Source organism: Argentina silus (assembly GCF_951799395.1).
Source record: "Argentina silus genome assembly, chromosome: 3".
NCBI classification, from domain to species: Eukaryota; Metazoa; Chordata; class Actinopteri; order Argentiniformes; family Argentinidae; genus Argentina; species Argentina silus.
Genome location: NC_139657.1, coordinates 20,892,487 through 20,915,392, shown reverse-complemented (window position 1 = coordinate 20,915,392; position 22,906 = coordinate 20,892,487). Strand labels below are relative to the sequence as shown.

General features: G+C 40.4%; 1 protein-coding gene across 1 annotated transcript in view; it reads right to left on the bottom strand.

The window, feature by feature from the left end:
- Positions 1-3,382, bottom strand: part of irak4 (interleukin-1 receptor-associated kinase 4) — a 124,174-nt gene extending 120,792 nt beyond the window's left edge. The window contains exon 1 of the mRNA XM_083665982.1: positions 3,379-3,382. The gene's annotated coding sequence lies outside the window, so the exon portion shown is untranslated. The remainder of the gene's footprint in view (positions 1-3,378) is intronic.
- Between the last annotated feature and the right edge of the window lie 19,524 nt (positions 3,383-22,906).

Here is a 22,906-nt window from a genome sequence, read left to right as displayed (position 1 = left end):
TACTCTCATCACTTGTGTCTTGCGCTCTAGTCAGTTATTTACTGATTTACTGAGTGCAATCTCACAGCAAACCCTATATAGAAATCTCCTCAACCACGGTAGGCACAATCATCACATCACAAATAGGCACCAATCATAGTTAGCCACACTAACAATAAGTGTCCATAAGCATAACCCTACAAAGTTACCCAAAGGTACATCACAAAATGTACAGCCGCAAAACATGATGGGCCATGACACTCAAAAACATCAGGAGCTGTAGAGTCGATGTATAACCACTGGTTGGCAAATGTATAAAAATGGGTGTTATTTCTATGGTGAAACCAATATGAAAAAAGAAAACATTAAAGACGAGAATCTGTACTTTAACCTCATAGTAATTGTTTTATTTCAAACTATTGGAAGTATAGAGCTAAAAGAAGACAAAATGCTTCCTGTTTCCAATACTTATGAAGGGCACTGTATTTTAGTTCCACGCTGACACTGCCTTCACACAGTCAGGTTTCAAATGCTAGCCTAGGTAACCTTACTGTAGCCCTGATATGCCCAATCTAGAGAACTTCTTGGATTGCTAGCATCCTCAACTCCGTAACGTGAGATATGTTATGGTCCTAAATTGAAGAACACTTTTACAAACTTTTAGAGCACATTTTGTCAACCACCTGCTCAGAAAAATGGCAATGTTGTACAACGTGTGCGTAAAGAGGACAAATTACAACAATGCAAGTTTTCGATATCTATTTGGGTAGGCGGTCGACAAAACATGCTTGTAAAAGTTTGCAGTTCAATTTTGGATAATAATATATATAACAACACACAGTTGAGGATGCTAGCAGTCCAAAAAGGTCTCCAGATTGGTGAGTCATAGCAGAACATTAGCTTGAGAGAGCACTTTGTGATATCTTGGCAGCTCGATTGATAGATCATTGCATGGCCTAGAGTATACTTTGGTCCTGTGTAGACATGTTTCACAACAGCTTTGCTGTACAGTACAGTAAATACTACAGATCATTTATGTGCAGAACTGACTCTTGTGACCACTAGATGGCGATGGCACTTTACTGTGGTTTATTGTGTATTTTTCTTGGGTAATGGAGAATGTTGGTAATAGAAAGTGCTGATTTTAATCAGACACTCTTCCTTCAGCTATTCTATTTAGATTGGGTATGGAATCCTATACAAATATCCTAAATAACGTGATTGTTAATTTTGCCTTTTTCCTTATCATGATATGAGTTGCATGGTGATTGAGGGGATAATTTCATCACACACTGGTCTAGAGGGTCTGTGTAAATGATCAGTGAATGTACCCTGCCATACCAACCATGACAGAGCTATGACACAACCTATGACAGTTGATTCAGCTGTCACATGCTTATAATATCCTGGGTGTGGAGAACAGTAGTACTATTTTCCTCTTTAGTATCTGATAACTAGCATACGTAATCAATTTGTCAATTCAAGGTCAGGACTGTTCCTGTGAGGAATGTTTGATTCATATACTGAGCCTCCAGTATCTGATACTGTGTGTTAGCATAGCATTTACCCTGTGTCAATGTCAAATCATGTCAGACCATGACTACAGTATATCAAATTCTATTAGAAACCACACAAGATGAGAACTTCTCCACTGCCAACTGCGTCATTGACACCCTTGGCACCCCATTACATGTCATACTGTAGTGTCAGATATGCACCAAGTGTTTTGAAGGGAGTTGTGTCAGCTCTGACTATGACTGAGTAGGACTGAATGAGGTCATTTTTAGGTATTGCGTTACATGTCTAAAGTGTCCATTTGTAACAGCTGCATGTGATACATGTATATGGGGGGGATTACAATTGTGGTCCAATCCCAACCGTGCTACCGCTCCACTTGACTGTGTGGCATGGTGTCAGTACTGGCACGGTCCAAACAGGGAGAGATATGGGGGGTTTAGTGGGGGACCCATGGGGTTTATTGGAATGCGCCAACAGCCTGTGGGTAAATGTGGTCCAGTAGAAAAAAAGTCTGGTTGCTTCTCTGATATTGTTTCATACATGAATGTGAGACTGTGGTGTGAGACTGTCACACATTAACAGAAGAATACAATCGCTATTGCTAAGGGATTTTGCCATTTGCTCAATGATCTTCACTGTGTTTTACGGCTGCTTAGCACAAAAAACTGTGCAGAAACGCAGAGACATGCTTTTTGGCCATGTACTGTACAAGTCATTTGAGGTTATGTAAGGAAGAACAACACAGATGTTTTCATCATGGATGAGGTAAGAAATTTGTACAAGATTGCCAATCAAGGAGGGAATTGTTGTTACTTAGAGAAAAAGTACCAGTTTGATTACCATTAAGAATAAGTACAAATCATAGCAGGGTTTAATATTTTATATTAGGACAGTTAAGTGGTCTGGAAAATTTCGACTGGGTCCAATGGTCAAGTAAAGCACGGACATACCTGTGACCAGTGCCTTTATTTCACTAATATCTAAAACGAGCACTCCACACCCGTGAGAGAGGTAGATACTATAATAAGAATGGTTCCACAGGGGAAAAAAGCTCATTATTTTTAATGGCTTAACACTTCAATAGAGTGGCCTATCTGGACACTTTACCACACTGCCCACGTCATCAGGGCATATTAAAAGTCTAAACAGAATGATGTCTTTGTTCTGCTGCAGTGCAACTAACAAGAGGCCTGTGGTGTATACTCTCCAACCCAGTTAATCACACACACCCAAAGCCATAGTGATGACAAGGACAACAGGCCAGACAAGCAACTGAACACCACATCTCTCACTCACTCTCCTGTGACTTCACTATATGTTCTTTGTCATATGTCTGGAAGACAACTTACTCTGCGGTATTTTCTCTTTTGTTCTTTGGATCAAATGTCAAAAGCATGCATAGAAGAAGCTTGCTGTCACACAATTCCTGTCAATGTGGCTTAGACGATGTGTACATTATTCTGAAAGATGAAACTGTTTTCTGCTTGCAGAAGAAAACACCTCATTCTGCAATGTTTGAAACTTAGGTTAAAAAGACTTCAATTTGTTTACTGGTCCATTGCTTCTTTGCACAAGTGCAGAGGGGTTGACAGAATATCTTGAATAGCCAAACTAGTCTCTGCACAGTTTGGTCTTTTCATCTCTAAAAACATTGAAACAAACAATGTTTTGGAGAGACAACTAGTGCAGGGAAGCATTTTGAAATAATTTACGTAGTATACAGCTCTGCACCTTTTATACTGTATCTGTCATAGAGATGCTTCACAGTATTTCTTCCTTGGCATTCCGTTTGCCAGTGTAGGTTGTTATAGACACATGGGTACATTGTCTTTGCCTCAAACAATCAAAGGAGGGCACTGTTGTCCTCAGTAAGGATATAACAAGATTTGCTCCATATGCTTTCCTATAAACAGCTTTTTAAAGGCTACCCTGGAGTGGAGAATTGATGAAGAGATATTCTGGACAAAAATTACAGCATCTGTAAGAAGAAGAAAAAAAAAACAAGTGTGGTACTTAGGAGCACTTGGAAATGATTTACGTCCCCTTTCTACTGATCCATAACCCTAACTCTTGACAAGGTTAACTCTAATCAATCACAACTCTGAAGGAGTTCTCCATTCTACAGACTGCACTCTCTCTACTTCCTTTAACTAAATGATAGGTTTGTTTGCTATGGACTGTGAGACAGTCAGTCTGCCCTTCCCTGTCAAGCCTAGATGCAATCTCTGGGCAACCAAAAATGTTAAATTCCAAAAGACGGAAAATGTTTTGCCAGCTGATTTTTGCCCTTCTCCTCCTATCCCATTGTCTGTAAGCCTGCCTTTGAATTTCAAGGTGTCATAAAGGTAATGTCATGGGATTGGTCCGTATTTATCAATCTTTATCAGTCTTCTTTATAGCCAAATGTCTTTGTTGGGTGTTATGCAATCACATGGATTACTGAATAGAGTTGAATACTGTTGACTGTATGCATGATATCACACTGAACATGTGTGTTAAATGAGTCACTTGATTAGAATAGAAACCAGAGAGTTCCAAAATCTGCATTATATGATTTGGATGTATCATATCTGACAGCTTTGAGGGTAAAGTTGTACTGTCTGACCCATTTATTATTTATTTTTTCAGCACTGAGTGTATCTTCTGCTAGTCATGTCTACATGATAAAAAAACATGGGGGTATTGGGGGGGTTGTTTGGGGGTAAGGAAGGGTGGATGAGGAAGTGGGTGGTGGGACATGGGGATGTTTTGTTTGTAAAGAAAAAAGGAAAAAATTAGACTCAAAATGGAAATGCCAATGTTTTTGTGTCAATAAAAATACTTTGAACAAAACAAAATTATGCATCACCCGCCACTGCGGAAAGCCAATGATTATGAATTTCCTGCTAAGTCTAACTAACTACATGCTTCACACTACATTTTTATCTCTTTAAATAAGGCCTTCAAATCCTACCAATTTGTCCATTCCACAAAACATCTCCCCAACCTTCTGCATGCCTACTGCCCATCTCCCAGAGAGAACCACAGTGAGTGGCCCTGTCTGAGGGCTCAACACTGCCTGACACAGGGCCTTCCTGTCTGGGCTAGAGTGTCTGCATGGCCTGCTTGTATGCTGAGTGGGGCTCTCTTCTCATGTCTGTCTCATCATAGAACCACTACACTGCAGACAAAACCACTTCAGTGAGAACAGTTTAACGCCATTACAAGCCTCTCATCACATTCTAACCTCCTCATCACACCCCAGCTCTCATACTCAATTTACTGTTTGAGGACTGTAATATTGTTTAATAAAGTGTATTGACTATGATTAGATTACTAGAAAAAAGATCACTTTTATTATGTGTTTCGTAGCCACCCACTCAGGTAATCTACATGTTACAGAGAAGAAAGAGATCCGTTCAGAAACAATGGGGAGGGAATATAGGGCATGTGAACAGTGCAATAAAGCATGCTTAGTCACATTATACTGTAGATGGTTTATAGATTTGAAACATTCTCACATTCATGTTTGTTATTGGAAGGGATTTTAAAATGGCTATTGCTCCTCCCAAGCGAAATATATAAAATATATACTAAAAGTATACTTAACTATTATATTTCTAGTATACTTGAGTTTAAATATACTAATGTATATTGATTGATATTAAAATGGCCCAGCTTAAATTGTACTAAAGTTGTATTTAATATACTAAAATTGTAAATGATGTAGGTTTTAAGCATATTAAGTATACTTGACATATGTATACTTATAATATGAAATGTACTTTCAACACACTTGTAATGTAATGTCATATTCAAAGCGACGGTCAAATAGTAAGAAAGTATACTATATATTATAATAAATAATTCATAATGTGTCACTAGCATATTTCTGTGTATACTAAAAGTACACTTAAATTAGATAGAAAATGCATTGGTATTTACAGTATGTACTTTTAATATTACTTTTAATATTCAACATTTGTTAACACATGAAGTTCCATTGAGGTTGAGAGGGGCATGCCATGGAACCATGCAACTCTGTAACTCTGTAACTCTTTAACTCTTGCAGAAGGTCCCCTACCAAGCAAGGAGGCCCATAGGCTTCTGACTTGTACATGCATACCTTATCTTGGTCCTAATTATGGTCCTCATTTTTTGCATTTATGATTAGCAACTTAATACACAAGGGATAACAGTATAATCTAAGTCTAAGAATCTAAGTATACAAAACTGAAGGGGAGCACAGTTAATACATAATCTCAAAATGAGCACTGAATCCAATAAATAACCAAACTATAAGCTTTGTTGTTAACAAAAGCTTACATTTGAGATAGGAATGCTGGGTAATATGTAACATTTTATTCTGAACATACTTCATTACATATTGTTTATTGGGATTTTTTCAGGATATTCTACAAATTGTTTTTGTTCAAAGCTGTTGCTGAGATGGTTTACTCATGGCCTAAGATGACCAAGATATATGTAAAGTTGAATGTGACATTCTTCTGAAGTGAAATAAATGTATACATTTAATTGCACTGTTGTCACCATGTGCTTTCTAGATTTTCAAATGACATTCCAACCCTGCACAAACCAGCATAAGAGAAAAACTGCTCAAACCAGCATAAGATGTTCTTGCCAGTGACATGCTGGTCTATGCTTTTCAGCAGGACTATCTGTTGTGTTTTTTTTACTGAGCTGCCCTTGGCCAGGTCAACTGTCTGGTTAAATAAAAACATACTTTCAAGAGGTATATTGGATTGAAAATAATGTACTTTTTGGAAATTTACTGAAATACAAATGAGCAGAAATGAAATGAAAATATATTTTAAATAAGTATATTTGATAACTAACTTTCAGACATTATGAACATGAACATGTCATGAACATGACAATGAGTTCAGTGTTCTTCAGTGGCCTTCCCAGTCACCGGATCTGAATCCAATAGAACACCTTTGGGATGTGGTAGAACGGGGGTTTCACAGCTTGAAAGTGCACCTGAAAAATCTGCAGGAATTGCGTGACGCAATCATGTCATCATGGACCAGAATCTCAAAGGAATGTTTCCAACATCTTGTGGAATCAATGCCATGAAGAACTGAGGCTGGTTTGAGAACAAAGGGAGGCCCTACCCAGTATTAGTATAGTGTTCCGAATAAAATTCTTGGTGGGTGTATATTCAAGTAGATTCTCAATAAATATATGGAAGTTCAACATCAGTACAAATTAAGTATACTTTCAATAAATATAGAAAAACATTAATATATTTGAGGTATATTAAGTACACATTAAATTTTTCACTTGGGCTGTTTGAACTGGAATTCAAGTATCTTGAAAATCAGTTCTTTTGTTTTCGGGAAACACATTTTGCGACAACCACCTTGAAATAAAAATATGCCAATATCATGCATACTGTACAACTCACCCACTGTATGCAGCTACAACAAACTATCATACCAACTACTGTAAGCTACTATAGCTACAGTACCCTCATTGCTAAACATTGCATATCAATCCTTGTACTGACACTTTTTACGGGACAACCAAGTGTAGTTTTGATCCTCCCATCTAACCAGCCACTACACTGGAGCAGCCGTTGTTATCAAAGGAACCACAAATCTAAGAACCATAAATCTCTGCAACACAGACATCACTAGCCATTGTTCCATGTTTCCATATAGTATATATGATGTGTCCAGACAGCCGAATGTAATTTACTGTACAGAGGACAGATTCACAGGCTTTTCACGTCTGTATATGAGAGTCTGTATATGAGAGTCTCATTTCATTTTAGCACCCCATATGGTATCACAATTCAAAGTGGCACCCCTCACCCCCAGCTGCTTATGACAACAAAATTGGCACTGGGCTCAATATTGTTGACCGTGTTGACCAGACTGTCTGTCAGTTGCCATCAGGAGAGGATGTGACTGAATTTAATTGGTCCATGTGACTTGAAAAACACAGAATGTAGCCAATTCTATTTAGGCAAGCATACTCTGGATTTTTAAACACCCTGATATCAACCCCGGGTAAACTCAGTCTGCAGCTGCAGAATTCAGAGGCATTTTTGCTGTTTTTACCACGATTATGCCTGGTCACTGCAGAATATTTGTCTACTCTGATCGCTACTGATGTACATAGGGCACAGACAGGATCTAAAAATATATAACAGGATGACTGCCTGGAGATTAGTCATGATTTTCCCCAAAAAAGTATACTTAAGTGTATTAAAAATAGATTAAAGCAGTAATTAATATGTTTAAAATATATTCATGTTTTTCTATACTTATTTAAAGTACACTAAAGTTGTACTGACTTTTGTGTACTTACTCAAAGTGGACTTTAATTTCATTCTCTTAAATTTGACAGGCTAGATTGATAGACTGTCTCCTCAAGGTTATCTTCCAATATGAGGCCATTGTGAAGAAGGAAAAACGAGTGCCACTGAAAGAAGCGTGATGAAATTGAGCCCACACATAGAGAGGCATTTGTTCCTCACAGTTGATGCTTTGGCAGATAAGCATGGCATAGCCATAGCAATACACTATGTTATTCCTCTACTGTCCCACCTTTACACCTCTCTCATCTTGCACTATTGTTACACAATCCATCTCTGACGTGCTGTTATTCCTGCATGAATCCACACACACAATAACATTTGGGAATTTTCTCTCTGAGGAGATGGGCCTATAGTGCCCGACAAAGGCTTCAAACTAACCAAATGATCTCTACTGGGTGTTCCTCAAAAGGTATTATAGCTATCTGGGGAAATCATCTTAAATGGTCTTGCCCCAAATGTCAAAGCAAATGTCAAAATCTCATTGTACAAAAAAAAGTCACACCACAGGAGAAATATAGGGTGTACATTTTTGCTTGTGTGTAATTTTGTGTTGGCACGCACAAGGATATTGCAAAAGAATGTGGGAGAAATGTCTGATCTTTGCATAATGTGGAGCTGAAGAGGAGAAGATACTTATTACAACAGGAGGTGGGAATTTTTCACCATCTGATTTATATCAGGTGTAAGACCATGGATGGGTAATTTCACAGATGAAGGCATTTTTATTACAGAGCTCTGGTGTTAGCCAAAATGATAGCCCTGCTTATTTGTTTACTGAAGTTTACCCTTTCTTTTGTCTAGTGCTGGAATGTTTATTTAGGCTCTTCTCCAGCACTAGAGTTTCACTTGGAATTTGGAGTGGAAGGCTGCATAAAGATGCAGGCTACAGAGATGCACCTAGGTAATGGTCAGAGGGTCACACAATCAAGCACTCACTCTCCCACAGTTTAGTCACCAGAGAGAATGGATATCCTTCACATTATTAGAGTTTGGTGCAGACACAACTGTGTTATAACACAGCTTCAAAGCACCTCCATACCATGTAAGAAATATGAAAGGGGCCTGATATCTAACAGATTTCATGGGGGTTGATTGTATCAACATAATGTGTAAAGATCATCGTGGTTAGAACAGGTATCAAAGACTCAAACTAGCCCACCATCACATCTGCTGAAGTACAGAGCTCAGCTTGATGGTGTTCTTCAACGTCCATTGAGACGCTTCATTCTGCTGTCAATAACAGTGCTGTGCATGAGAAGAAGACTGAGTGGGAAAATGGTGGAGGCAGGCATGAGAGGAGTAAGAAGTTACAAACAATAGCATTAGACTTGGCGGTTAGATTGCATAAGCAAATAGCTGCAGGGAAAACGTAACATTTTTCCTGGCAGCATACATGAGATTGTTGGGGTGAAACTAATTGTGCATTAAGTATTTATGACCGTTTTCGAGAGCCAATGTACACAACACTGTGATCTGCAGTAGCCCAGTCATCTGGAGTGGATCACCTAGCTGATATGTAAACAGGGGGATTGGAGAGAAGATATGGAAGACAGAGAAGAGCATCCAGGTTGGATCATGCAGGCTCCATTGGGTGGGTAGATAAAAGGATAGGCTAAGGGACAGGCACGCTGTTATCACGAGACTACAGACCCAGCACCCCACGCATTCATTGCAATCTCCAGGGATTTTAAGCATGTCACCCGGACAAAAACACTGGCAACGTTCTCCCAGTTTGTGAAGTGCCCCACTAGGGAGAACAAAACACTGGATCTGTTATACAGACAGACAGACAGACCACAACCTAGTCCACCTCAAGCCCATGTATGAGCCTCTAGTCCAACAGCACTCTGTGACCACTAGGACTGTGAGGAGGTGGACACAGGAGGCTGATGAGGCTCTGCAGGATTGTTGAGACAACAGACTGGGAAGTTCTCTGTGAGTCACATGGGGAGGACATTGACGGTCTTTCACATTGCCACTAGAAGGGTGTGGTGTTTTCCCAACAACAAGCCTTGGATTACAAGTGACCTAAAGGCCCTCCTCAACGACAAGAAGAGAGCCTTACAGGTCTGGTGATAAGGAAGAACTGAAGTGGGTGCAGAGGAAGCTCAAGGAGAAGCTGAAGGAGAGCAGGCACACCTACAGGCGGAAGATGGAGGACAGCCTGCAGGACAACAACACAAGTGAGGTGTGGAGCAGTGTGAGGAAGATCACCGGCTCCTGTGTCTTCATCAGTATGGCTCAGGTGAAAAGAGAGTGGATCTCATCATACTGTAGATGTCACACTGCACCTTCAGGGTATTTCTGGATAGAAGTGCTGTTTTGTATCATACAGTATCTATAGACCGTGATGCTGTCAGAGTCTTACACTGGCTACAAAAAGGAGTACTGCAGCACCCATGCCTCTGTCTGTATCTGACAAAGAGCTGTTGTTTTCCCAGCCTTTTCTCTCTTCACAGGCCAGCCAGGTCTTTGGCTTGCAGCAGCAGCTGCGGAGGCATTAGAATCAAATTATGGGAATATTTGTTCTGTGCGCTGTCGATATGGTCTGAGCATTGATTCTGTCCATCCCTTCTTCCTGTAGAACCTCTGATTCTCATTTCCTGGACACATGATACGGTATCAAAGTGCTTTATGCATGCATTCCTTAACCACTGCCCATGCCAAATCTAGGACCCCACCACTGGATTCATATCTGGTTGTGAGGAGTAGGATTTAAAATCCAAGGTGATGTAGATGAAAGTTCCCCCCCAAAAAAAAATGGTTCTCAGAGCCAAAATCAAGAATCCCTTTGATATTCTCCTCAGTGACCAGGGCAGCTCCTTGATCTCAACATTTATGGATTTCCTAAATCTATTTCAATACTTCATGATATGCACTTGCATAGTCAGTACCATACAGCCAGATTTCAAAGAGTGAAACTTTCCAAAAGCCGTTTATATGCTCTCTTATGTTGTCGTCATACTGTAGGTACTGTATGTGTGCTTCAAGCCAACCATGACAAACAAAAAATAAAACTGTTAACTTCCAGATCAGAGAGGAAGTAGAAGCCCATTTGTCATGGATTCTCATGGAGTCTCAGACACAGCGGGGGTCTTCACTACCGTGTCAAAGCAGAGAGAGACAGAGAGCTTGGCAGGTCTCCATACTACCGCTTCTGGGGAATGAAGGAGAGACAGTTGCTCAGAGTGCTGAACAGGGGAACCAGGGAGAGAGGATCCCATTATCTATAGGGATTTAACAATTCAACCTTGAGTAAGCATGACAAAGATACACACACTCTCATACAGTGAAATATTACCTGGAATATGGTATCATGGACACTTTTTGTACTCTTTGTTCAATATGTTGTAATGGCCTTCTATTAATGTAACAGCCTTTTTTGAACAGTAGCTTATTTTTGCCAGCATGGATGCATTAGATGGATTATCAGATGTCTACCAATGCAAAAGTGCAAGCAAGGACACAGAGGTCATTGAGACATATAACATGCATGAGCTGAGCATATAATCTTTTGTGGGCCCAATACTGTATCTTGATAATGATTTCAGTAACAAAAATAAGTCATTGACATTTACTGAAATCACTGCAATCTATGAAACTACTCAAATGTGAGCCCATGTCTGAGAGGTACTAATTCTCGCTGAGGTCTGGAAAATATTTTTCCTCCATTACAAATCAGTGCAGGCTGATACCTGCAAATTGGTGAAATTGATTTGCCATGTCGCAGACAACCGCAGACAGCAGAGTCAGCTCTGCAAATTACACATATGTTATGTGAAAAATAAAGCATGAGGTGTAGGAAGAGAAAATAAATACGCAATTTAAACATGTTCTGTTTTTCATCTCTGGCTGACCTATTGTTCTGTAACCGAAATCTCAGCCAACAGTGCAATTTGCATCATTGAGGCATCAAGTTGAGGTTTGCTGATATTTTTTTATATTACTATATACCATATCAAACAGACGATTATTGAGTATGGCTAGTACATCAATTCATTAATTATGAATGGCCAATTGTGTATTTCCATTGAAGATTGCATGAGTATTGGGATATGGATAATGCCTATCCGAGAAAATGCAGAAGGTCAAAGAGTGCATAAGTGGGCTAAGGCATGCTAATAGTTTCTAATCAGTTCTCTTGAGGTTTTTAGGTTAAGTTAAAAAAATCTGATGAAAAGGCCCACTTCGTTGTCTTGGCTTTCTGATTCTCTGATTTGCTACGCACTTATCTCAGACTTGGCAGTCACTGGCGACAAGACCTAGAATGGGAATGATCCTGCTTGAGTATAAATAGTTTCCATGTGTAATTTAACCTTTTCCTGGACACACACACTGTGTATCATCTACCCTCTTAAACCCACATTTTAACGTATTTCCTTTTATTTTCTGGATAAATCTGGCCTTTTATTTTCTGGATAAGTCGGGCCTGCACTAATGCAATGTGTTTCATTAAGATGTAATGAAAGGTGTGTGTGCGTGTGTGCGTGCGTGTGTGCGTGCGTGCGTGCGTGCGTGCGTGCGTGCGTCTGTGTGTGTGTGAGGAGTGAGAGGAGACTGGCTGGGGAAGTGATGTGGCGTGTAGCCAGATGAATCTGAGTCTTACAAGAAAAAATGGGTGGCTTTGTTCCAGGAGCAGATACCAGCTTTGCTCTCAAATCCCTACTGGCCCAGACTGAAATTTCAGCCATGTAAAGAGACCGGGAGCGGAGCAGGGCCCGACAAAAGATGACATTGGCTTGTAAGTTTTACGCGATGACGCTCAGGGGGATTCCATTATGTGGCTGTCACACAGTGTTAGGCGAGACACCAAACACTTTCATGTGTGGATTAACGTTTACCCATCGCAGATAATAGATATTTGCCTTCACTAATCCATTCCCCCTATTGATTTTTTTCCTTTAATAACTTCTTGCAAGCAAGCACATTTTAATAAGAGCAAGAATGCTGACATCTAAGAAGTTGTTACAAAGGGTTGTGTTTGACAAAGATAAGCAGCTTAATTTTTCCATGTATTGATATATATGATCTGATATCACTTGAGTGACTTAGTATATTTCATTTCTCATCATATGTTTTTTAAACAGAAATAATATGATTGCAATTATGATACATCCTAAGTGTTATTCATTTTAAGGGACCTTTGTGTTGTTAAATTAAACTGGAAGCCCTTTATATTATTAATCAGCACTGCAGCGGACTATTTCTAGCCTACTGTATGAGTGGAGATGCACTTCACAGTTCCTCTTTTAGACTTTCCCCCATGCTGAAAAGACAAATGGATTATACTAGCTTTTAAAATGACCTTTCTTTGGCTTTCCAGTGACTTAATTGACTTGAAATAACCAAACGCAAATAGATACCATACTAGTGGAATTTGACAAAGATTAGCTTACAGTACCTGTGACCTGGGGAGAGCAAAAGGCTTAGTGTGCCAGTGATGTTTATTTACAATAATAATGTCTTTTTAAGGTATAGGGTTCAAAGGGATTACAAATGCAATGATTTCACTGCGGTTTTAAATAAAACGATTTGCTGCATTATATCAGTGACACAAAAGGAGATTTACAGAAAGCTTCCCTTCAAAAGAGAAGCTAAGTGCACGCAGTAAACAGCTTACTTGATGAGAGCCAGCCAGAAATGAAAGGAATTATGGGAATAATGCAGAGGTAGTATCTTAAATATGTTTGATGATTCAGAGTGGTTTCAGATAAAGGTAAGTAGATAAGCTTCCAACTAAACTTTTTGCTAGCATATGCTCTTCATACCAGCTAATGAAAAACATGGCCGCCTCCACTAAGCAGCCATTTCCTCCCTCTCTGTGCTCCCACTTCCCATAACCCCATGTGAAGACATTACGAGACACTAAGTATATGCCTTAAACCAGTCACATCCAATTGTTGTCTTCATCAAATTCCATTCCATCTAAGGGGGTGTAACATAAGCTGCATTTGCTCTCAGAACTGTCCTGTCATTGTCTACAAAGCTCCTCAGCAACACTTCTGACACTTAAACACTTACCAAAAGAAAGTGAAACAGCCTGAATCAATGAAAAACCTTGTAATGGATTGATGTTATACAAACTGCAGGATAGAATATCAACAGTAAGTTTCCAATTTTCATACATTTCTTTAGAAATGGGCTGGGTAGAATATGTACTTACTTGGCAGTAGCAGAGTCATTAGGGGAAAACACTGGCCTGATATGTGTTCTATAATTAGCGAACAGCCAGGCAAACACAATGTATTAAGTTGCTGAAATAATATGGAACTAGTTCCAGCATTTATCATCATTCAAATATTTCCCCACTGGCTTGTCCATTATCCAGGCTACCTTTTGGTTTTTGCCCAGCCCACAATACAAATCGCTTTCTCTCTGTCTATGCTAAACTGATTTAGTCATGGCTGCCTTTTCCGATAAAGCTATTGAATAATGAGTGACCAATGGCTAATATAAATATGGACTGTAAATGATGTTGTGTTGGGGCCTTAGGCTGGTGGGGTTATACTGTAATGTGTGTGTTTTGTAATTAGAGATGGTGGTCATGCAGTCAAAGGTGAAATTAAATGAAATTATTTCAATAAATCCACTCTTGTGAAAGAGGCCTTGTACCGGACGCCACACAAGCACTATAGCAGTCCTTGATTTAACAAGCAATAACAGAGAGCACTGCCAAGCCCAGTAATATTCTCAACACATGGGTTTGGGTGGTTTCCGCCCGAGACATAAATGTGACATATAGCTCAGGTTTGTCCAACAAATCTCAGTCTCTCAATGTGATGCATCTCCCTGCATCCTGTTGTAGATATCATGAAATCTCTGTATACTTTTAAGCATAACTGCTGTTTCAAACAGATTACTTCAGAGATATTCAATGCTCAAGGGAACTTTTTGATTTGGTGTGTGGTTTTTCATGTTAATCATGCACATTGTTGCAACAATTTAGCGTGGAAATGTTTCTGAATCTGTTTTGACATCAAAGAGAGAGTGAACTTTTGATAAACTCCATAAAGCATTTCCAGTAAATAAGATCTATTGTTTAATGTAACATTTAGAAATACCCTTGTCATCAAATTGTAATGACTTCAACAGCTCACAAAAGTGCAGTTATGACTACATTCGCTTGTGCAATACTTTAGAGTGAGTTCATTTTGCTCCTCTGATGTATAATTTCATGCAATTAGCACCGAGCACTATCTTTCCATATCCTTCAGGACGATCAAAGATACAGTACAAAAAGGAACACCTGTTTCCCTTGGTTTCACCATCATTACACTCATGTTTGCCCTGGGGGAATGGATTGATGTAGAATGTTAGCTATTCAGGGGGGTGTATTTGACAGCTGGATGCAATGAATTCCTAGTTAGAAATGTTGTAAAGATTATATCTCGAGGAATTTGCTCTGCTCGCACAAAAAGGAAGGTGTGTGCATGTGTGCAAGAGTGAGTGTGAGTATGAGTGTGTATGTGTGTGTGTGTCTGCGTGTCTGCGTGTACGCGCATTCGTGCCTGTGTGTGCGTGTGTTTTTTTAAGGAGTTTCAGAGCAGGTTTACTGGGGACAGGATTGCACCTGAGCGTTTGGGTACGTTCTTGTTTTATAGCTGACAGACTGTGCCAGGGAAGGTTCATGTTCTAACCCTAACCCTAACCCTAACCCTAACCCAATGCCATATCTCTTTCATCTCACCTCTCACCTCACATTCTCTATCTGCAGCACATGAAAAAAGCTCACTGCTGCGAAAACACTGGGCGCTAAGCTGCCTCTCGACAGAGTTCCATGACCAAGCTTTTTACATTCACTGTATTAGTCTAACGCTTAGTATCCACTCCAGTCTAGTCAGCAGCTCCTACCAGCAAGAGAACCTTTCACCAAACAAATGCCCACAGTCAATGCTTTCATTTAATTTAATACCATTATATAATGACCCCTCTGGGTCTGATTAATTCCTGCCTTTGTGGTTCGCCACATGCCTTCAAAAAACAAACATTGTGCTGATAAATTCCTCTCCCCCTTAAAACAAAAGTGTTGAATGAGAGGTAAAAGTCCATGCACACACAGTTAGGCTCTCTTGTGGCTTTGTGAGTACGTAAGCCACTAGTGGGGATGTGTGACTGTGTGCAATAGAAAGGCCAGGAGCAGCCGAAACGTTGGACTGTGCCAGCTCTTGCGTCAGTCCCATCATAACTATTATTATTGACTTTCAGGGAGAGCCAACGTGCCCCTCTGTTTCTCTTCACCAGGGGCCAGACAATGACATTAGTGTCACAGAATGTCACCTTGTAACTAGGTAAAAATGTGGTGAGGTGTGATGAAATGCATTGCAGTGCATTGTGCCATAGAATACAGTATATGATACTCTCCCCTCAGCCTTCTTAATTCACAACCTTTCTCATCTCAAAAGATGACAGTAATTACTGTAAAATTCAAAGTAGGCTAGACATGTTTTATTTTGTTCATGCAAGGTCACTTTGTCACAAAAAGTATTGAAAGTGTTTCCATGTGTCTCTTAGTTGTTTCAAATGTTGAAAAAGACCCCACAAATCATGCTTTTTGTTACATTATTGAAAGTCTTTCATTGCTGTCATTCTTGGAAGCTGTATATATAATACAAGTTCAAGGAGAAGCAGTTATAATTTGTATAATTATCCAGAGCACTTTTTATGGGTTTACCTTGAATGCACTTCAAAATGACTACAATCTGTGTCTAGGAGTTTTTCTTCTTTCCTCAACTAGTCTCCTAGGCCATGATTCAACCCAAACTTCATCCATCCTATCCTTCAATCCTTGAATAAATCAGACCCCACCCTCTTATCTCTCTTGTTCTCTATTCTAATATGGACTATTAATTGGACACAAAGCAAGGTCTGAATGTAGTTAATTGCTGGTATCCCAAAGGTTTGGCCCTGTCTGATGTTTTATTCAGGCCCCCAGATGGAGGTTTTTCAGGCCGGCTGTGAGAGAACATAATCCCTGACTCACTCTGCCACCCCCACCCCCACACTCTGCCACTCCCATCCCCACACTCCCACACACCCACACACCCACCCCCACACTCTGCCACCCCCACCCCCACACTCCCACACACCCACCCCCACACTCTGCCACCCCCACACCCCCACACTCCCACACCCCCACCCCCACACTCTGCCACTCCCATCCCCACACTCCCACACACCCACCCCCACACTCTGCCACCCCCACCCCCACACTCCCACACACCCACTCCCACACACCCACCTACACACAGACACACACTCACACACACACACACACTCACACATACCCTCCCTCCTCATCTGCCTGGCTCCTGTGGTTTCAGGACAGTGATGTCACCCTGGCCAGGCCTGGGTACCTTGGATGAGGGACGGAAGCCTGTTAAGCCCCCTCGCGCAACAGAGTCAACACCTCCCCATGGCCCCTCCACTCCACTGTCTGGCCCTCCGAAGACCTGAGTTGCTCTCTGTGTGGGAGATGGTTGGGCTAGGATGTTTTGAAATGGGAAGGAAGGATCTTCCTCTTGTTTGCAACCTTGAATAATCACTTAATGTTTTCTAGTAAACTGGTAATTTGAGTGTATGTAATGCATAGTTTGGATTTCAAATGTAAGCATGGCCAATTAGGATTGAAAAGAGTCGCTTGAGTGCTTTTGATACTGTGCTTAAGGTCCAGATATAGGTTATACTAACGTACAGTAAGAGTATTACTGTAACTGTTTACACCATTTGATATACAGTAATCCAACAGCCCGACAGTATACACAATAATCACATTAGTGCATTATTTACAAAATACTCTGTAATCTCTGACATTAATGCTTTTTCTTGTTAACCTTATAACATGATGTGGATAATATGTTCTTAGCTTCACCATTATACTGAGTTTCTTTCCTCCATAAATTATGAAAATCCTGTCTACAGAAACAGGAGGTAAAGTGAGGGGGAGACGTTCAGGCTTGGAGCGCTGTCAGTTAAAATCCAACAGGAAATTGTGCATCCCCCTAAATGTCTACCTCCACCTTGGGCAACAGCCAAGAAAATAAAGACGAGGAAACATTTCGGTTCCTGCATTTTATACCCATGATATAGGAAATCTACACTAAAACTAGGGAAAATGTGACCAAATCTAGGTCATTCTAGCTATGAGTCATTACGTAGGTTTATTTTGTATTGTGTCTAGAGCCTAGATTCAAGGCACACAATCAGCATTGTGTTTGAAATGCAAAACTGTCAACAATGCAGCATGTCCCACATTGAAATATGGAGTGTGTGAATGACTGGCTTAGTATAGTAATCTAATTGTGTCTGCGTAGGCTGTATGACAGTTTGATGCTGCTGTGTGTGTGTGTGTGTGTGTGTGTGTGTGTGTGTGTGTGTGTGTGTGTGTGTGAGAGAGAGAGTGTGTGTGTGTGTGTGTGTGCGTAACAACAGGGTTGTTTAAGGATACATGGGACAGCTGCCGTGTTGTGTTCACAGTGAGAGGTGGAAGTGTGTGATGGTGGTGCAGATTACTATGGTATCTCAGAAAACACTCAAAAACACTGTAGGGGGCTGTCCTGCCATTATGACTGATTTCACTGCATCCCTCAGTGGACTTTCTCCAAAACTTCCAGAGGCGGCAGGAGGAAAGGAAACAATATTTCAGAATTCAAGCTCCCTGAATAGACTTTTTATGTCTGACCGTTTCTCCATCACTTCCATTGTACTTCCACAGTTTTCCTTCGCTGGCAGTGAGACACATGCAACAAACACACTCAATGTCACTCCCACTACTACAAGAAAAGGTTTCAAGACAAAAAAAGGTTTCAAGACAAACCCCAGGCCAGATACACACGTACAGAATTTAAACTCACAGCTGCTTAAACGTGATTGCTGTGTTCTCAGGTCTGTGGTTTAGAGCATGCATACGTTTAACCTTGATCTCATGAGTGGTCAGTGAAATTGTGTATTATCTTAAACTATATAAATTGATGGTTTAGATTATAGAGACAATTCTCCACAATGAATTAGGCCTAGGCCAAAGTCATGGCCAATGGAGAACGGTTCGTTTTCAATGTTGTTAATATTAACTGAATTGAAATTGCATGAGCAACAATCTGAAATATAATTTTTATTTCCAAGGACTGAGAAAATAAAGATGGAATTGTAAATTATTATCGTAATTATCATAAATTGTAATTTGTATTCGATGAAATGGTTGCAAAAAATTGACAGAGGGTTTTCTCTAACTATGTAACTATATATACTTATACTATATAACTTGCTTGGCTATGACTTGCTCTTGGACGGTTGGATAACTACTGACTCGCTGTCTCTGAACAGCTGAGCCCTTGGCTAGCTTTGACAAACTAATTTTCTCACATCTTGTGTGAGAGATAATAATGTCCTGTTTGCAGGAGGGTTGGCTAGCACAGTTTGTGAGCAGTTTTTAGTTCGACATAATTCCTGGTTAGTTACCTTGTGTAATGAACCTAGGTCCCTAGTGTAAGCTTCAGCAAACAATTGGGACGGATGGCTAGTTAGCACGTTTGACGCAATTACAATTTGAGCACACAGCTAATCTGACAGCTGTAGGATCCTACGCTTCGCACAAACAGAACTAGCTCAAGATAGAAACGTTACCAGTTGGTCCCAGACAACTGGCACGTTAGTTATCTTCTACCATTTAGTATAGCTTCATTGCTGTATTGTTTTGGTGTGTGGGCAACGTTTCGGTTGTTGGCCCTGTTACGGTTGTAGTGCATGTGTCAACCCCCTTAATAACCACTGTCTTTATTTTCTGCCGCAGGAAACATGGCTCACGGTTTGGGTCTCGCAGTCTGAACTCATGGTTCAAGGTTCATACTGCCATCCCAAAGGTGATCTATCTCAATGCCGCTGCTGTGGCAGACACAAGTTGTGAAGACATGTGAAGTGCTGCTGAAAGCCACCACAAGCCACGGCAAGAGCTGTGAAGGATGTTTGAAAAGATCTATGCTGACATTATTGGTGTTCCCTCCAAATAAAAATGAGAGAGAATGGTTTGTGATGCTTTGCCTTAACAGCTTGCTTCGTCAGATACATTGGCAAAATGAGTTCATTATAGCAGCTCATGAATTACAAATATGAATTGAATTGATGAGTGGAAATGGTTTAAATATCAGGTTATTTTAAAAAGGACCAAGCAATGGGACCAACTCATGTTTTTCAAATATCCTTATCTACTCTAATACTGTCTTCATGCATTCATCTCGCAATTTGACAATGGCTTTGATAATGCAATCTATGGATTACGGAATAAATTTTGAATTACAGAATTTTCATGCAAGACAGGAGTAAGGACAGTGGGATTGGGACTGGATAGAAAAGTAGGCTACAGTAGGCTAAATAGGACAGCAGAAGATGGCTGTAACATCAGCCCACAATTGATGACAATTCGCTCACCATCCCCCATTCTAGCCCTATATTGTAATTCGCTGCCCATTACAGACCCATGAAACACTCCCTTTGATAAGAGAGATTGTTCTGTCTGTATAAATTACTGACCCGGCCCCCTCCTCCAGCATTGAGCCCACTAAATGTTTTTATTTGTTCCATTAAGGACAGTGTCTTCATTAAGTTCTTTAAACTTTTAAGAAATGATATCTATTTAATTTGTACAATGACTTGTTCTGTAAAAGCATGCTCCCTATACACTAAGTTGCGACGTTTCAGCGAAACCAATATCTCAGAATGGATCATCAGTTGCATAAAGTTGATGACAAATTCGCTCAGAGACAGGATCACACCTCCGCCCAACCCGCTCCTAGATTGGTGCATATTACCCATTTGAAACAGACTCCCTTTGAAAAGAGAGGTTATCTTGTCTGTAAAAATTAGACCCCATACAGGACCATAAATGCTCCATGTTTTCCTCGATAGCAAAATGGATTCGGCACAGACCTGGGCCTGACCCCCTCTGAAGTTCGAGTCGAACCCGTGAAACGGATCCGTATCCGAGTCCAAATGCACAATGGGCCAGACCGAACCTGGCGATGTGGAGGCCATTGTTGAGGCTTACTCTACATACCGTCATTAGCGCTGTCAGTACTGCCGTTACAGGAAAATCAAAAACCCAGCAATGGCACAACATTTGTGATGCTGTAAATATCATGTCAGCGGAGGGACGCACAGTATATTGATTTGATTTTGGACTGGGTTTTATCTCAGACTGCTGCTCTGGAGCCACTAGTGCTGAGGAAGCTGCTTATATCATCTCTGTTTTGCTCCAACCCAGCTGTTTCTTCTCACCAGGATTTATCCAGCTATCTGATGCTGATGCTGAAGGTCTTTGATGTGCAAGCGAAGAGAGGCGCAGAGTCGAGGGGGGATCACTATGGCTCTGGTGACCCCAAATGTTATCTCCAATCAGCCTGTTGGAGTTCAAGTTTAAACAAATGGGAAGGATTGCTTTTGCTTTCCTTTGGACGCCAGCAAGCAGGCCATCTGTTTTTTGTTTTTTCTCTCCTCGTCTTGGTTGTGACTAATACAAGTTAATAACATATTTCCTCTCAAAAGCTAAGGAAGATGTTTTGTTTCTCTCATTGGATTATGGCTCTCGAGTGAGTTACTGCCTGTTGTGTATGTTTGGGCCTTAGCCTAATGAGCCGCCTCTGAATATCCCCTGTACCAAGTAAGTTCACAACAAAAGAATCCCACAACGATTATTTCAAACACTTTTATCAAAACAACAGCTTGGAACCTATCAAAGCGGAACAAAATTCGAGAGGTCTGTCACGGCAACATTTTTTCTTTTCTGGTTTGACTGCTGGAGAAAATGAGCAAACACTTGTTTCTGAGGCTTCACAAATGATTATGTCATAGTCCCTTGCCTGAAGGTTATCCCGTGGTCTCGGCTTTGCTTTTATGACTAATGTACACTTAATCTTCTACAGATGAAGTGCTCAACTTGTTCCAGGATTTTTCCCTCTTTTCTTCACACTAACAATGCTGCCAAACTTAACAATAAAGACCATTATTCTATTCGAAATGACTGTGGTTTTTATTTCATTTTCCCTCTCTACTTTTTATTTTTTACTTAATGCTCCTCAGTTCACTTCATTGGTCTTCTCTGGCATACGTGAGCCGGGATCATCATGAATTCATAAACTTTTATCCGTCTCTGTATTTTCTTCATTATCCTGTTTGATTCTCTGGAACTGCATGGAGTGAAGTTTTTCCTTTCCTACAGGAATAGCAAAATGGATGGACAGGACATAGGAGAGGGTTGGATGAAGACACTGAGAGAGCATTAGCAGTGAGGTGGATAGAGAGTGAGTTTTTGGGGGATGTGTGTGTGTGTGTGTGTGTGTGGGTGGGGGGGCGGTGGGTGGGGGTTTGGTGGGGGGTGATTTAACACTTGTTTGTCATCTGAGATGCCTGTGTACAATAAGCTACACACCGTGCATGACAGACTGTTTTGACCAGACAGCCTACAAGGTCGTAAATCATGACACAGCTGGAGGTGAGAAATATGTGTCTGAGAAACAAGAATATGATGAATGGACAATTTCACCATGATGACAACACACAAGAACACATTGTCAAAACCATTTACTATTTAGTTCTGCACTGCTAGGAGGACATTGCTGACTTCTCAGCATTTGCTGACTTCTTTTATTGAGTAATAATTTACCTGATTCAGCAGCGGCACCATCATCATATTTTGAAAAACTGCCCATATCTATACAAAATGTACACTGTTTGATGACTTTTGTATATATCTGGCATATTCCTGTAAATGAAAATGTAATTAACAGTCAAAGTGATTTAGGAACACCTATGTTCATAACAATATAACTGTAGCAGGCTTAAACCTATTCCCTCATTCAAACTGTCATCACTGATATAAATCTCATCCTTTTCTTCATGGCCTAAAGGGTGTTATATCCCTCAAACTTTCCCTTCACAAAATCTGTAACAGGCACTATTTTCTTTGGTGTACCCATTATATAGATTTATAGTTGGTGGTTTTGTGTTTAGGCTTTGTCAACCCCTAAGGGCAAAACTTAGTTGTAGTTCCATAGTTATTTCAACTTTATCAACGTTATTACAGTATGTTGCATCGAT